Below are 15451 nucleotides of genomic sequence, written 5' to 3'. Positions count from 1 at the left end.
TATCCGGGGGAGGGGGGGGGGAAGGTAACCACAAAAAGGAGTTCACACTCTACCTGGCAGCAAGGGGTCTTCTGCTGCCGAGACCAGTGGTGGCCACTCTGGCTGCCTCCTCCTTCCTGGCTGGCTTGGGCCCTACTGGAGTTCAGGCTTCACTGCGGCCTACACCAGGCCTCCGTGGAAGCCCCGCCCACCCACCGATCAGCTGAGAGGCGGGAGAAAAGGAGCTCTTTGCTGCTTGTCTGCTGCTTCCATTGCGGGCCAGCAGAACAAGCAGGAGAGACAGCGAAGAGGGCAAGTGGCTGAGGGGCCTTGGGGCTGGGCAGGGGGCAATGGGGAGTCACATGAGGTGCCTCTGGGGTGCCCCTCCAGGCAGTGGGGCCCCCAGACAACTGTCTCCCCTTGCCCGATCCTTACGCGCCTGATGCCGCTGGAAGCCACAGGCAGGAGTGGAGGGCAGGCCCTCCCTGCTGCTGTGACTCCCCTGCAACTGGTACTCAGAGGCATCGTGGCTTTGAGGCTGGAGGTGGCCTATAGCCCTCTGACTAGTAGCCAATGATAGACCTCTCCTCCATGAAGTTATCCAAACCCCTCTTCAAGCCATCCAGGTTGTTGGCAGTCACCACATCTTGTGGCAGAGAATTCCACAAGTTGATTAGGTGTTGTGTGAAAAAGTACTTCCATTTGCTGGTCCTAAATTTCCTGGCAATCAGTGTCATGGGATGACCCCTGGTTCTAGTGTTATGGGAGAGGGAGAAGAATTTCTCTCAATCCACTTTCTCCACACCATGCATGGTTTTATATACTTCTATCATGTCTCATAGGAAACATAGGAACATAGGAAACTGCCATATACTGAGTCAGACCATTGGTCTATTTAGCTCAGTGTTGTCTTCACAGACTGGCAGTGGCTTCTCCAAGGTTGCAGGTAGCAGGAATCTCTCTCAGCCCTCTCTTGGAGAAGCCAGGGAGGGAACTTGGAACCTTCTGCTCTTCCCAGAGCGGCTTCATCCCCTTAGGGGTATGTCTTGCAGTGCTCCCACATCAAGTCTCCCATTCATATGCAACCAGGGCAGACCCTGCTTAGTTATGGGGACAAGTCATGCTTGCTACCCCAAGACCAGCTCTCCTCTTGACAGTCTCCCCGCTGTCGTATTTTTTGTTGTAGTCTTGCCTAATAAGATAGGTGCTCTAGGCCCCTGAGCATCTTGGTTGCCGTCTTCTGCAACTTTTCCAGTTCTACAATGTCCTTTTTTAGATGTGGTGACCTCAGATGTTGCTGAACTACAACTCCCATAATTCCCAGCCACAATACATTGTGCATGGTTTTGCATACATGTGTTTACCACTGGGGTCGGGCCTGATCCCTGTGGCACCACAGTGACAAACCCGCCTATGGAGCCTTCCTCTAAAATGAGTTTAGAAGAGCAAGTGGTCTCCTAACCCCATTTTTTTAAATCGTCTGCCTACTGCGGGGCTTTTAGTAGGCTCCAGGGAGGGGAGAGGGGAATCCCCATAATGCACTCGCACAGTGCATTATGGGAATTCTGGGTGCGGGGCTATGCAGGGCGAAGTGTCTGGCAGCCTGACCCTCGGAGCAACCGGCAGCAGGTCTACCAGCCATGTCAAATGTGTCTATGGATGATAATCTCCTACATGGCTGGGATAACGTTTAAAGGCACCCAAGAGCTCCAGCCATCCCAGAATCCTGTGCATTCCATGGGAAGCTAGTTTTCTTGCTCTTCATAGTCTTCTTCAGTCTACAAACCAATAATGCAATATCCAGGCAGCATTCAATTCCTTGCAGTATAAGGGATATTAATAGAAGAGAGCCGTGATTCCATGGTTGCTTGCTGCTGTTGTCTATTACATAGGATCTCGAGACCTTTCTCTCCTGGCGATAGAGGCACAGGCCAAGTGAGCAGCGCAGTAGAATGGCAGGCCTCTTGATTGTTCCCGCGATGTGTTGTGGTCTCTTATTCATGTCCAGGTGACATACCAGAGATAAGGGACTGACACCCATTGCCAAGAGAACACTTGACAGGCTTCCAATCGATCCTGGCTTCCTGTCCTCCATTGTCCAGTTTGAATATGTTTGTTTCCTTTGTCCTCTGTGTTGTTGATGTTCTGTGAGATTGGGAAAGAGATATCTATTGACTTTATTATTGTAGCTCGTGTCTTTTGACCATCAAATAATATCAGGCCCAAGACAACCAACCATTTTTATCAGTGGCCCTCGGTTTATACAAATAAAGGTTCTGCTGTTCGTTTCCGAAAACTGATAAGTAATACTCAGCTCTGAATTCCTCATCTGCTCTTTTGGCAACCTACCATGTGATCTGTCATGTATGTAGCCATTTGCATTTGCAAAACAGAGGGCCATCTTCGTTGGATTATTGTTTGGAAAAATTCTGCAAATAGGCAACTGAAAATGGCTTCAGACATTGCTGAAAGGAGCAGGAAGCACAAATAGCCCCCACTTCCTGTTGTCTGTAGCGATGCAGGTAGAGTGGACTGAGTTTGGCCCCAATATTTATTGATTTATTACATTTTTATACCACCTCGTCCAAAGGGCCTGGGCAGGGCACAACAGAACAAAAACTAACAAATAATCATTGGAAAAAAAACCTACTTGAAACAAAACAAATTTAGAAAGAATGTAAAACCATTTAAAACAGAAAAACTTAAAAGCAATTTAAAAACCCTGGAAGGCCAGACCAAACAAATAGGTTTCAAGGGCTCTCTTGAAGGCCAACAATGACCCTGAACCACAAATTTCTGCTGGGAGTGCATTCCACAGCCCAGGAGTGGCTACAGAAAAGGCCCTGCTCTGAGTTGCCACCAGATGTACTGGTGGCAACTGGAGATAGACCTCTCCAGTTGACCTTAATGTGAGATGGGGATAATACAGGCAGGCATTTAGAGAATGAGTGCCATTTCCTGAAGATGAAAAGGAGAAGCAGATTTGGGTGTCATCAGCATACTGATAACATCCAGCACCAAACCTCCTGAGGACCTCACCCAGCAGTTTCATGTAGATGTTAAAAAGCATTGGTGACAGAATGGAGCCCAAAGTTTTATCGCAAACTTTGCAATTGGAATAGCATGCCCCATAGTGAAATTGGCATTTCCCTGCATCTCCAGCCTCTGTTGCCAGTCAGGGCTGACATAGGGTGGATATGCCTATCTCTGGGATTGGTGATCTCTGGAGCCAGTGAGTGTGATCCCCAGATCCCCAAGACTAGAGGAGTTAATGTCCTCACAACTCTACTGACAAGAGCCAACCAAGTCTGGAAGGTAGTGAGGGAGGCCGCTTCAGCACCACGGAGAGCTCTGTGGGACAAGTTGCTCCAACAGAGACAGACTGAACTCTTAAGTACCTCCGAGTACAGGCCACGCCCCCGGGCTTTGTGTACCTGCCTAGAGAGTGAAAGCCTTAAAGGGGCAGGCTTCTGAATTCTGACACTCCTCCTCTGCTCTATCTGACCTTGAGTAGCTTGTTGCTGGTGCTGGGGTGGAGATAGCAGGGAGTGCAGTGGAAGGAGAGGGGCTTGCCCTCCAGGGGGCTTGGATTCCAATGGTGCTGTTTCAGAGAACCAAAGCTCTGAGAGACTTTTTTTTTTTTTTTGCAGGGATTCAAGTCCAGGGCTCTTTCAGGCTCTGGTTTGCTGTCAAGGATTAGGACTGAGTCTCAAGCTGGTCCTGCCATCCCAGAGAATAGCATCTGAAAGATATGGACGTGTTCCTGATGTATGCTAACAAGAGCTGAAAATGGGAAACACATTTTTGACACTAAAAACACCACCACAGGAATTAAGGCAAATCAGGGCTTCTCAAACTTGGATGTTGCTGCACTACAACTCCCATCATCTCCAGCCACAATGGCCTTCTGGGGACCCAAGATTGACAACCCCTTAGGTAAGGTGTTTGGATTTGATCCCATTAAGAAGAACTCCAAAGCCATATCCATCTGTTATGTTCCACACTCATACAATGCGTGTACAGTGTACACAAGTACAGATCTGTACACAGGTACAATTATTCACACATTATCTTGAACAGAAGTATAGCAGTACACTTCTTCCCTGTACAATTCATTTGAGGAACCTGTACCGAGTTTCAATTTAAAAATGAACACAGGTACAGTCATTCACACAAAAAGATGTACGAGTATGCAGACATCTGCACACTCCTATAACGCAACATCTGTTTTTCAGCTGTGGATAAAGATTGAAGGCTAGGCCAAAGGTTCTGTGGGGAATTTGGGAGGGCACCCCATTGCTGAAAAGGGCACTGCTTGGCTTTCTGGAGGCAGGGATTTCCAGGAATGAAGGGTCGTAAGGGAGAATGGACAGAGTGGTTTAAGGAAACAGGAGATGTTCTCCTGTTCAGGAGAAGAGGGGCCGATGAGGTTAATTGAGCTGGAGGAGTGGAAATCACTGGCAAGGTTATAGTGAGGAGCAAGGGCAGAGAGAGAGGATAGGACACAGCTATGGTTCAGCAGGACCCTAACTAGTTTCTAGGAGCAAGAGACATGGGCTGACATACAGAGCAAGGGTTCACAGGTGCAGTGAGAAAGCATCCTAACAGAACTTCCCGACTAACTGCAATGGTGCAGCAGAGAAGTGGCAAATTTTGGTGCCTTCCCCTTCCTCAGGAAGCTCTCTGTGCTCCCCCAAAATATGCCCCTGAGGGTTGTGCATCCCTTGGAGACATATTTTCAGGTGGGCTTCCTGGAGAAGCAGAGAGGGTCAAAGATTGTTCCTTGCCTCCATTGCATGAGTGCAGTTAGTTGAGAATTGGTGTTAGGCTACTCTTTCTCTGCCCTGGTTAGGGTTAGGATCAGCCATAGAAATGAGTGGGGCTTACTTCCCAGGAAACCTACGAGTGGAAGAAGGAAGAGAGGCTGATGGTGCACAGCCTAGACAGCAATATCCAAAGCAAGGGGTGGCTACATTCTGTTTTAGCTGGCTGTTCCAGGTCTCCGAGTTAAGATTAACCAGACCAGATGAGCCATGGTTAATGGGAAATGTGGTGGGCACAGAGCTGTGCGACTTGGCACAGAAGCCAAGACGCCGGATATGCCCCCCCCCCCCGCACTTTGAGCTAATGTTCACTAGTCTGGGGACAGGGTCAAGTGTTCCCAAAGGCCTCTGGTGCATTCCCTTCCTGGATAAAGTTCAGAACAAGGAGTGAGAAGGGGGTGTCACAAGAAACCATGAGCTCAGCAGGTCACTTCTCACAGGGGCAACCAAGCGTCACATGGGTTGAGATTTTTCCTTCTGCAGTCATATTCACAGCACAAAAGCATGGGCATTAGGCAAGGTCCTGTGGAGACCTGGCTAATCGGAAGGAACCAGAAAGGAAAACGGAAGATAAGAAACGCATGAGTGGAAAGAGGATTTGGCAAATGCATAGATTCATCAGTGGCTCTTTCTTATGAGGGTTACGCATAACTTTCATGTTGAGAAACAAGATGCTACTGAATGTAAGTCTGAGCTGGCCCTAAACCAAATGGTACCCACAAAGAAGAGCATCTTTGGCACCCCCTCAATTTCTTCAACTCCCTGAATTAAAAATTGCATTTGTAACCCTTTTCAGAACTTCAGTGTTTGATCATCATAGATTTATCCCTGCAAAGCAATAACTTTGCATGTGTGGACCTGTAAATCTGCTTGAATGCTGGATTAGATGGACTTTCTCCATTAGGGCTCTTCCTATGTTCTTATAGGATGTTCTTATGGATCAGGGTTTGGAACCTGATCCAGGCAGGCCTCTTGTCTTGCTGGTCTTTCTCCATCTGCAAAAGAAACAGAGGGGCGATTCTGATGATCAGCAGACATGCTTCAGCAGTTTTCCCAACATGAATATAAAAATGTGAGTAAGGAATTCTGAAATGTGAAACAGACCCCAAGGACAAGTAAATAAAATACTATTGTTTATTGGACTAACCATTTCTCCCCCTGAAAAATGGTCAAGCTTTGAAATTGTACAGAACACATCATACAACAGAATTGTGATGGTTTTGGTGTTACCCAAATTTTGCATACTTTCTCACTAAAAGAAGCTAGTCAAACAAAAGAACCACCTTATTAATTTTGCAAGAGACTGACATGGATGCAAAACCAAAGTGGTGGTGAAGGCATCCATCTAATGGGAACCATGAGCTTGATTACTTCACTCTGGCCTTTTATATTTCTGTGGCAGGGACTATAAATGATACTGTATTTATCTACTTTTGATGAGACCATCACATTGATGGACTGCTAAAAAGTCAAAGGAAAGCTGATGGGCTGAGACTGGTGTGAAACCCAGAGGAATTCTAGAAAACAGAATCAGATTTTTAACTTATGATGGAGGAAAAGGTCCGTTTCTATCAGCTTCTATCTTCAACAAAGCATGCAACATTAATCAATAATAAAGTTGTTTTTAATTAATCACTTCTGCTTGGGGGCCAAAAAAGGCACAGGACTCTGTGGGGAAGAATTATCTCCTCCATCATTGAAGGGCACCATTAACTTTGTGAGCCTCTGGAAATAAAACAAATTAAAAATACAGTTTGGCCCATCTCATTCTGCTGAAAATGATGTACTCTGCGGTCTACTCTCTGTGCTCCCAACCTTATTTGAAATGGCCCTCAGAGGTCAAAATAAGGGTACGAAACTGTCTTTCCAAACCTTTTCAGAACATTCTCGGGGAAACTGCAGGTCTTCTTCAAGAGTTCTCGGAAAGCCCAGAAAGATCGAGCCTATTTGGAGGTGCCTACCAGCCTTCCACTGACACTAGACGTTTCTGCTCCAGTTCCCCCCTCTTTCTCTAACATGACTAGTGGGGGTGCGAAAGAAGGAAACCAGAGGCAGGCAAGGGTGGAGAGGACTGTTGCTGCTGAGGCAGGCTAATGACAATCTGAGACACATTTCAGAGGGGAGTTTGGCTCTACTCGTAATGGAAATGGCTTTCTTTGACCTGGGGGAATTAGTGGAACATTGAAGTTCTGAAATGCACCTATCACCCCTCCTGACGAATTTCCCCCTGTTCATCAGATCTGTAGACCAGGCTTCACATCCTAGAAACAACAAGTTCTGACTCCTGGGAAGTCCAAAGTCCAAAGAAGGTATATCTGGCTGGGCTTTTTGTTGGATTTCAAAGCAAAGACAGAATTTCATCGACTCCAAGTGCAATTGTCTGATAGTTCTCTGGAGCATTTCATTTGCTGCTTGGGAAAGAATCAAACTCAATTCCCTGCGAAGCAAAAGGGATAACAAAGGAATAAAGCTATACAAAGGTATTTTTGACTGACAATGGGCAAATGCTGTTTTGGTTTAGAACACTGAAAAAACAATGCTAGAGATGTCGTTTAGGGATGTAAGAGACTACATGGCACTTTGGAGACTGAACAGGATCTGCAAATAGTAGCAAATCTATTTAGCCCTTCTCGGTTTGTCAAGAGCAGGTAATTGAGTTCAATTAGATCCCGATTAGTGAGATGCATTTGGCAGTGACTCCAGTTTCCTGTTCAAAGGTAGGACATTGTATCAGGATTATTGTTCATAGCTTTTGATGGCCACATTTCCCTAGAGCAGAGGTTCCTAACCAGTGGTACTCCAGATGTTGCTGAATAACAACTCCTATCATCCACAGCCACAATAAATTACAAGTCATAAAACAGATAAAAACAGTCTCAGTAATTAAAAACATATTAAAATTTAAATTTCAGTAAAAGTCTGGGAAAACAGGTATGTCTTGAGGTTCTTCCTAAAAGCAAACAGAGAATAAGATGCTTTTATTTCAACAGGGAGCATATTCCAGATCCCCAGGGCGGCCACAGAGAAGGCCCGGTCCCGAGTTGCCACCAAACGAGCCTACAGCAACCGTTACCGGACCTCTCCAGACGATCTTAATGGGCGACAGGGTTCATGACAGAGAAAGCACTCTGTTAAGTATCCTGGATCCAAGCCATTAAGGGCTTTGTAGGTGATAACCAGCACTTTGTATTTTGTTCAGAAACATCGCCAGCCAGTGCAATTCTTTCAAAATCAGTGTTATATGGTCCTTTTGAGTTGACCCAGAGACCAATCTGGCTGCTGCATTTCTGGACTACATACAAAGGCAGCCTCACGTAGAGTGCATTACAGTAGTCAAGTCTAGAGGTTACCAGCATATGTACCACTGCTTTAAGGTCATTTGTCACCAGAAATGGACAGGTCTGGATACACCAGATCTTATGATCTGGTGTATCAGCCAAAGCTGATAGAATTCCTGGCCATTGCCTCAGCCTGAGAAAACAGGGGGAGCTTGGGATCCAGGAGCAACATCTGGAATACCACAGGTTGAGAACCTGTCATTGGGGACCTCTAGTGTACATGGTCCTTTCTGGAGACCAGGTGGGTCCATGCTCCCAAGGAGATTACAGTCCAAAAGAGAAAGGAGATAGTGCTTCTGTTGAGGAAGAGAAGCACCAGCAAGAGTAGGGAGGGAAAAGGATGAGCTTGGTTACAACTGGGAATGAAGGTCAAAGGGATAAGCTGAAGGCCACTTAGGAAAGATGCGTTTTGAGGGCAGATTTAAAGAGAGAGTGATGAAAGGAACCACCATGTGTTCAGGAGGCTTTTCTATACATAAAGGGCAGAAATGGAGGATGAGCAGAGTCATTCCAGGGAATAGGAGAACTTTGGTCAACTGAGGATAGTAGATTTGGAGGAATGGAGGTGACCAGGGTCCCCGCTAACAGGGATTTCCAGACGTTGTCGACTACAGCTTCCATAATCCCCAAGCAAAAGCCATTGCAGCTGGGGATGCTGGGAGTTGTAGTCAACAACATCTAGGAATCCCTGTTAGAGGGAATACTGGAGGTGACCAATAAGAAAATCATAGGGCTGAAACACTGGATGGGCCAAGACCATGGACAGCTGTAGAAGTAAGGAAGGCTAAACAGGTGGTAATGGTCATCATCATCATCATCATCATCATCATCATCATCCTTTTCAACAGAGAATATTTCAAAGTGGTTTACATAGAAGATAAATAGGAAGACATGGAAGAAGATTATTCACTGTCCCAAATAAGAAATCAAGCCCAAGATATTGTGGCACCTGAGGCAAGGCATAAAATCCTGCCTTGAGCTATGCCCTGGTGGGGGCCAGACTCTTTTCAAAACCATCCCTTTCAAGCTTTGAAAGTGCATGGAGGAGGGAAGGGAGCTGCTGCAAATCTTTTGCCATCCTGCTCCAGTGAACTGCTGCTTGAGGCAACTGCCTCGCCTTGCCTCTTGAAAGGGCCACCCCTGAGGATGGGTGCTGGGGTTAAAAAGGGACAGTTGATTTTCTCCTGCTAAATTCAAGAGAGACACCACGTTGAAAGGTGCCTCTTTGCCCAGTTGGCAGGGATGAAGATAGGATGGGTCAAGAGTATGGATAGCTGTAGAAGGAAGGACAGTTATGGAATTTGCAATGTGAATGAAATAGCAGGAAATTTTGCAGTAGTTTGGAATAAGAATACATTTATTTATTTAAAGATTTATGAGCCTGCCTTCAGCTTAAGAACCACCAGGGCAACATGCATAATCATCAAAACAATACTTGCAATAATTAAAAGAAGCAGCAGAAAGGCTACAAAGAATTTATACACTAAAAACCAGTACAGGTTGAATAGCCCTTATCCGGACTGCTCGGGACCAGAAGTGTTCCAGATTTCGGACTTTTCCGGATTTTGGAATTCGGATTTTGGAACAAGCATGAAAGAAAGCAAAGAAGGCAAAGAAGGTGCCCAAACATGTGGCTCGGAGCAGCAGTGCGCTGCCGGGAGCTGCCAGAGAGTCACCAAGCTACCGGTGGCGCATTTGAGCAAGCGGCTTCTCCTGCAGGTGGGCTGTCAGCAGCGGCACCCCCGCAGGATTCCCTCTCCACACCACTTGGGCCACCAGGGTGAAAAGCTGGCTGACGAGACGACGTGAGCCATCTTGCCACCCACGAGCCTGGAGGCTGCTGCTCTTGTAGGGAGGGAGGACACACAGCCTCCCCAAACACCTTGGTACCCAAACACCCTGGTACCCTCTCTGGCGGAGGAGGGCAGAGCACTTCTGGCCCCAATCAGGATACAGCGTGGGAATCTGTGAGCGACTGAGTGGAGGCATTTTGTTTTTTGTTTTTGTTACAGAGCGGTGTCTGGATTTTGGAGCATTCCGGATTTCGGATGTCCAGATAAGGGATACCCAGCATGTAATATCAAACTTTGACAATGCTAAGGAACATAGCAACAATGCTAAAAGCAGTTTGATGGCATGCTAGAAATATCTGGTCTTTGCCTGGAACTGCAGGACATCAAGTTTGCTGACAGGTGAGCTTCCCCAAGGAAGAAGTTCCAGATCATATGGCGTGCCACAGCTAAGAAAGTCGCCTCTTCAGTCATCACCTGTCTGACCTCAGAAGGTGAGGAGCCTGGAGGTGGGCTTCTGATCACAATTGTCAGACAGGCTTGTGTTGTTGTGGTCAGTAAGTAGGACACAGGAAGCTGTAGTGCCTCTTGGTGAATGTCTGCATGGATGTTTTTTGTGTATAGCAGGGGTGGACAACCTGAGTTTCTCCAGCTGCTCTTGTGGTAGTGAGCATGAATTCTTCCCTTTGCTAAGGAGCATCTGCCCTGGTTTGCATTTGAATGGGAGACTCCTTTTTTGAACACTGTAAAAGATTCCCCTTAGGGGATGGGGCTACTCTGGGAAGAGCATCTGTATGTTTGCATGCAGAAGGTTCCAAGTCCCCTCCCTGGCAGCATCTTCAAGATAGGGCTGAGAGAGATTCCTGCCTGCAACCTTGGAGAAGCTGCTGCCAGTCTGTGTAGACAGTATTGAGCTAGATGGCCCAGGGGTCTGACTCAGTATTAAGGCAGCTTCCTATGTTCCAGCTGTTGTTGGACTACAATTCCAATCATCCCAAACCACAATTAACCCTGGCGTATAGGAATAGCATGGCAACCTGTGATTACTTCTGATGTGAAAACTACACATATACTGTTCCAGAGAATGTCCTGAGTAAACAATCAGTTTGTGAACATCCTTGCCCTAATCTGCCCATAAGAAAGCACCGACTGGATGTGCCAGCTGATGTGCAATTAAGCCTGTAGTGTATACCAGTGATTCAGGTCTGCAGTAGACAGTTTAGACAATTCCTTTGCTTTTTGAACAAGGAACATGATGTGCAATTAAGTCAACTGCAGATAATTATATGCATGCAAAATGCTCAAGTTGGCAGGGAAATTTAAAAAGAGCTGGAATTCAAAGTGAATTTCAGGGCTGCTGACACGGAGAAACTGAAATTTTTCAACAGAAGCCAAATGAGTTTCTGTAAGACAACTGAAAAATTTCCAGATTTCCCCCTGCACATTCCTTCAAATATGCACAGCTTGTGCAGATAAGTGTCCTGAACACGCCATCCTTACTTATGGGAAGGCAGGAATATGAATGGAAACAAGGGGAAAGCTTCAGGCATTCATTTAACGTTAGTTTTCATTACTTTAGTGCTTGTTTTCTTTAAAGGTTTTACAAGAGGTCGTTTCCAGTATTAGAGATTCTAGGGATGCAAAATTGTGTAACAATCTCATTAGAAAGGTTGTGAGAGCTGGAAAACCTTGGGAATTTGGGGTTGTATCCAAAGGTGCCTTTCCAATATGCATAAGATATCTTGTCATGCATGAGAAAATTGAAACTACTTTCAGAGCTGTTGTCTGCAAACAGATGCATGAGGTCTGGTTTAGAAACCTATCTATCACAGTTTTCCTTTTTCAGCTGAGTGAAGATATGCAATCAGGAGTGTATTCTGGGTACAGAACCATTATATTTTGGATAGTCCATGAGAAACTACTGATAACGAAATGTGCATGCATACACACACACACACACACACACACACACACACAGAGACACCTGTTTTTTAAAAATACATTTTCTTTCAGATCAGTCAGTACTGCAGAAACGCAACATGATGTGATTCCTGACTGGCTGGGATAACTATGAAGAAGAAGAAGAAGAAGAAGAAGAAGAAGAAGAAGAAGAAGAAGAAGAAGAAGAAGAAGAAGAAGAAGAAGAAGAAGAAGAAGAAGAAGAAGAAGTTTAAAATAAACCAAGATGAACTTTGATCAAAATGGAATGTAGAGGCAGGATATATATTTTAAATTATAGTCACACAAGATGGCAGTACAGATTTTCAGCAGAGGTTTCAGGCCTGTGACCCATGGTTAAAAATAGCCACACCCCAAGAGACTAGCTGCGAATTGTATTTATGTATCTGAGAAAGGGAGGCAGCAATGGGGAATATTCCTTATTATTTTCAGTTTCAAAAGCACATATATCAGAATGAATTTGTCAGAGCTTTATGTAAAAAGACATCCCTCCATGTACCCTTCCAGAACTGTGCATTGCTTGCATAGTTAGGACTCCAGACCGCTGGGACAGTGGCTTCTCGAGCATTAGCTGCAGCAAAACATAGAACTAAACCATTAAGAGCCAAAGCTAAAACCTAAAACCAACAATTTTAAACATTCAAAACTGAACATTAATCTCACTGTATGTTTCACTATTTGGGTTTTTAATTGAACCTTTTATTTTAAATATTTATAGCCCATATGTAGATTTAAACCATTTCAAAGACAGTTTGCAGTAAGATGCTGTTAAAAAAGAAAACTATTAAAACCCTGGTATGAGACACTCAATACAATGCCAGCCGAAGAGCAGGATACAACAGCCAAAAAAAAGATGGGTGGAGTGTAACCAAAATTAAAACACTGGGCAGCTTAAAAGCTAAATATGATTGTTCATTAAAAGCCTAGAATGTAGAACAGTATTGAGCCTAAAAGTAGGGGGATGTTGACCTCCACTGCTCCCCCCCCCATTTCTCTGTGTGTTAAAAAGCAAAAGTGTGTGTGAGAAGGCGGCATTGCTGTTAGCAGAAGCTTCTTTTTTGTCAACTGGTGGCTGCCACTAGCTCCTCACCAGCTCTCTCTTGACAGAATGACAGAACATCATGACAGAAAATCATTCTCAGGGAATTGTGTCGGGTGGGGGAGGATATGGTAGCCGCCACTACAAAGAAAGCCCTGTCCCAAGTGGCTGCCAGATGGATCTGAGATAAAGGTGCCAGATGCAGGAGGCTCTCGCTGCAAGTTATTGCGGTTTACATTAAAATAAGATGGCTCCATCTCCCAAAAGGGTCCCCAGTCTAAAAAGAGACACAAGGTAGACACCAGCAACAACCAGTGGAGGGATGCTGTGCTGGGCTTGGATAGGGACAGTTCTTCTCCCCAGGGGCAGATGAAGCTTTTTGCCACCCATAGGCAAAAAGGCTTTTGCCGCCCTTTTACTTTAAAAACAAACTGTTTGCCTTTTTAAAAATAAGGTAAAAGGGACTTTCTCCTCACCCACTCCACCCTTCCTACAGCCGCTGCTGCCCACAGAGAGGGGCGGCAAAATATGAGGAGGGGCAACATTTGCTGCTTCTCAAATTTTGCCGCCGTAGGCAAATGCCTCCTCTGCCTCTCCATTAATCCACCACTGCTTCTCCCCCTCTTAAATATAAGAGAACCACTACTTCAAAAGGTGCCTCTTTGCCCAGAGGTTCGTATGGGTGGGCAGATTCATTTGGGCTGATCCCTGATTGGCCAGACTATTATTCCCAGGGAGAAGATCTAGTATTTAAAAACTTGTGCCAAACCAGAAGTTTCAGGGAAAAACAGTGATGAAGTAGTAAGCAAGATGAAGAAGGGGGAGAATCCTTGGGCAAAATTTTGCCGCCTCAAATGAAATTTGTGAACATTCAGCACAGCCCTAATGGTGGCAGCTCAGAGTTTCTCTGTTACTGTTTATTGAAGACCCTAGTCCAGTGGGATTTACTCTCAAGTGAATCAACTTGCAGGCTTAGCCTAATTCAAGGACTATGACTTTGAACAAGGGAGAGCTCGCGATGTTAGGTTGCATCCTCACCTCCTCCTTTCCCCACAGTTTCAAAGTTTCTTCGGATCTGAGATCATGATCCCAACAAAGTATTCAGTCATTACTGATTGGCAGCAAAAGATATTTAGACATCTTGGTTGCCAAGGACAGAACTTTCCAGGGCAGGATTTTGCTGCTACTCAATCCCTTTGGCCTGTAAACAGGATCAAATGGGATCCAAATTTTATACCCAGGGGACCTGGACATTGTGCTGAGGAAACACAAATGTTGCAAGAGGCAGTAGGCATATGCAAGATGAACTGAAGCATCACGAAGCAGAAAAACTTGGGGAAGTAAAATCCCCCAATCCTTATTTTTCTTTACAGCCACTATGATCACAACCACTGTAATAGTTGCCTAGGCAAGCAAGCAGCTTTTCTGATCTCCCAGCTCCATGGCACGGGAAGGAAAAAAGAAATGGTATTAATATGGAAGCAAATAGTTGGTGATTCAGTGCGGCAAATGTAAATGGGAGGGGTGTTGGACAGCACAATCGGTAAACTTCATGCCTCCTCCTCATGAAAGGACGCGTGGGCATGGCTGGGGTGTGGGATGTTTTGGGGATGGCAAAGCTGGTGGGGACATGGGGCGGGGGAGGGCATTTCTATGAGCGTTCGACCAGTTCAGAAAAATCATCAGTGTGCTTCCATTGTTTTCCAGAAGTTGTATCAATTCCCATCCAATTCAAGGCAGGCTTGGAGGAGTTCACCCTCATAACTCTAAAGTAAAACTTGAAGCTACTACTATTATTGCTGCTGCTACGACTACGGATATTTATATATGGCTTTTCAACCAAATTCTCAAAATGGCTGACATAGCAAAAATAACCAGGGGTGTAGCAAGGTTGGCCCAGAGACAAGATTTTAAAATGCTCCCCCCCCCCTCGCTGAAGCTCAGCCCATGAAGTAAAGAAATCTTGAATAAGGCTGAATAGTGGTGACAAAAAAGCATAGTAAAATCTATCTATCTATCTATCTATCTATCTATCTATCTATCTATCTATCTATCTATCTATCTATCTATGTGCCACAATAGGACATCATCCTAAATTGTTTTTAAAAAGGTTTTGTAAATTGTGGACGATGCAAGTCATTGAATGGTGCTCGAGAAAGACATGCTGTTCTGGTAGCTCCAGGTCTTAACACTCACATCAGTTTTGGAGAATAAATACAACTGAACGAAGCCCAGGTGGGTGCATGGCTGGGGGGGTCAGTCATGTGACTTGCCTCTGGGGGGGGGCCCAAGGCAGTGGGCTCCCAGACAACTGTCTCCCCTTGCCCTATTATAGCTATGCCCCTGAAAAGAAGAATAAATCAGATGATTGCTATCCCCAAAGGGTTCAGAGGGGCACAGCAAGGTTGGGGTGGACCCTGGGACAAAAAGGGAAGATGGGTCCTGCCCTCTTCTTCAGAGAGGTGCAAGGGAAAGACCACACCGGAGCAAGCTGTCAACCAGCTGGCAGGGGCGCGAGGGCAT

At 45.6% G+C, this 15451-nt stretch overlaps 2 long non-coding RNA genes across 3 annotated transcripts in view; one reads left to right on the top strand and one right to left on the bottom strand.

Annotated features, from left to right (window-relative positions):
- LOC128330487 (uncharacterized) overlaps positions 1-129 on the bottom strand; it is a 60592-nt gene extending 60463 nt beyond the window's left edge. The window contains exon 1 of the long non-coding RNA XR_008310120.1: positions 54-129. This is a non-coding gene — a long non-coding RNA (uncharacterized LOC128330487). The remainder of the gene's footprint in view (positions 1-53) is intronic.
- Positions 130-3634: 3505 nt separating this feature from the next.
- On the top strand, positions 3635-12546 carry LOC128330486 (uncharacterized). Of its 2 annotated transcripts, none has more exons than XR_008310118.1 (3): positions 3635-3915; positions 10153-10332; positions 11944-12546. It is a non-coding gene; the product is annotated as an uncharacterized LOC128330486 (long non-coding RNA). The 2 variants fall into 2 exon arrangements; XR_008310119.1 differs by lacking the exon at positions 3635-3915 and adding an exon at positions 7177-7282.
- The last annotated feature ends 2905 nt before the right edge of the window (positions 12547-15451 follow it).

Source organism: Hemicordylus capensis, chromosome 6 (genome assembly GCF_027244095.1).
Source record: "Hemicordylus capensis ecotype Gifberg chromosome 6, rHemCap1.1.pri, whole genome shotgun sequence".
Lineage (NCBI taxonomy): Eukaryota > Metazoa > Chordata > Lepidosauria > Squamata > Cordylidae > Hemicordylus > Hemicordylus capensis.
Note: the sequence above shows the minus strand (reverse complement) of the source record. Positions and strands in the feature narration are given on the sequence as shown.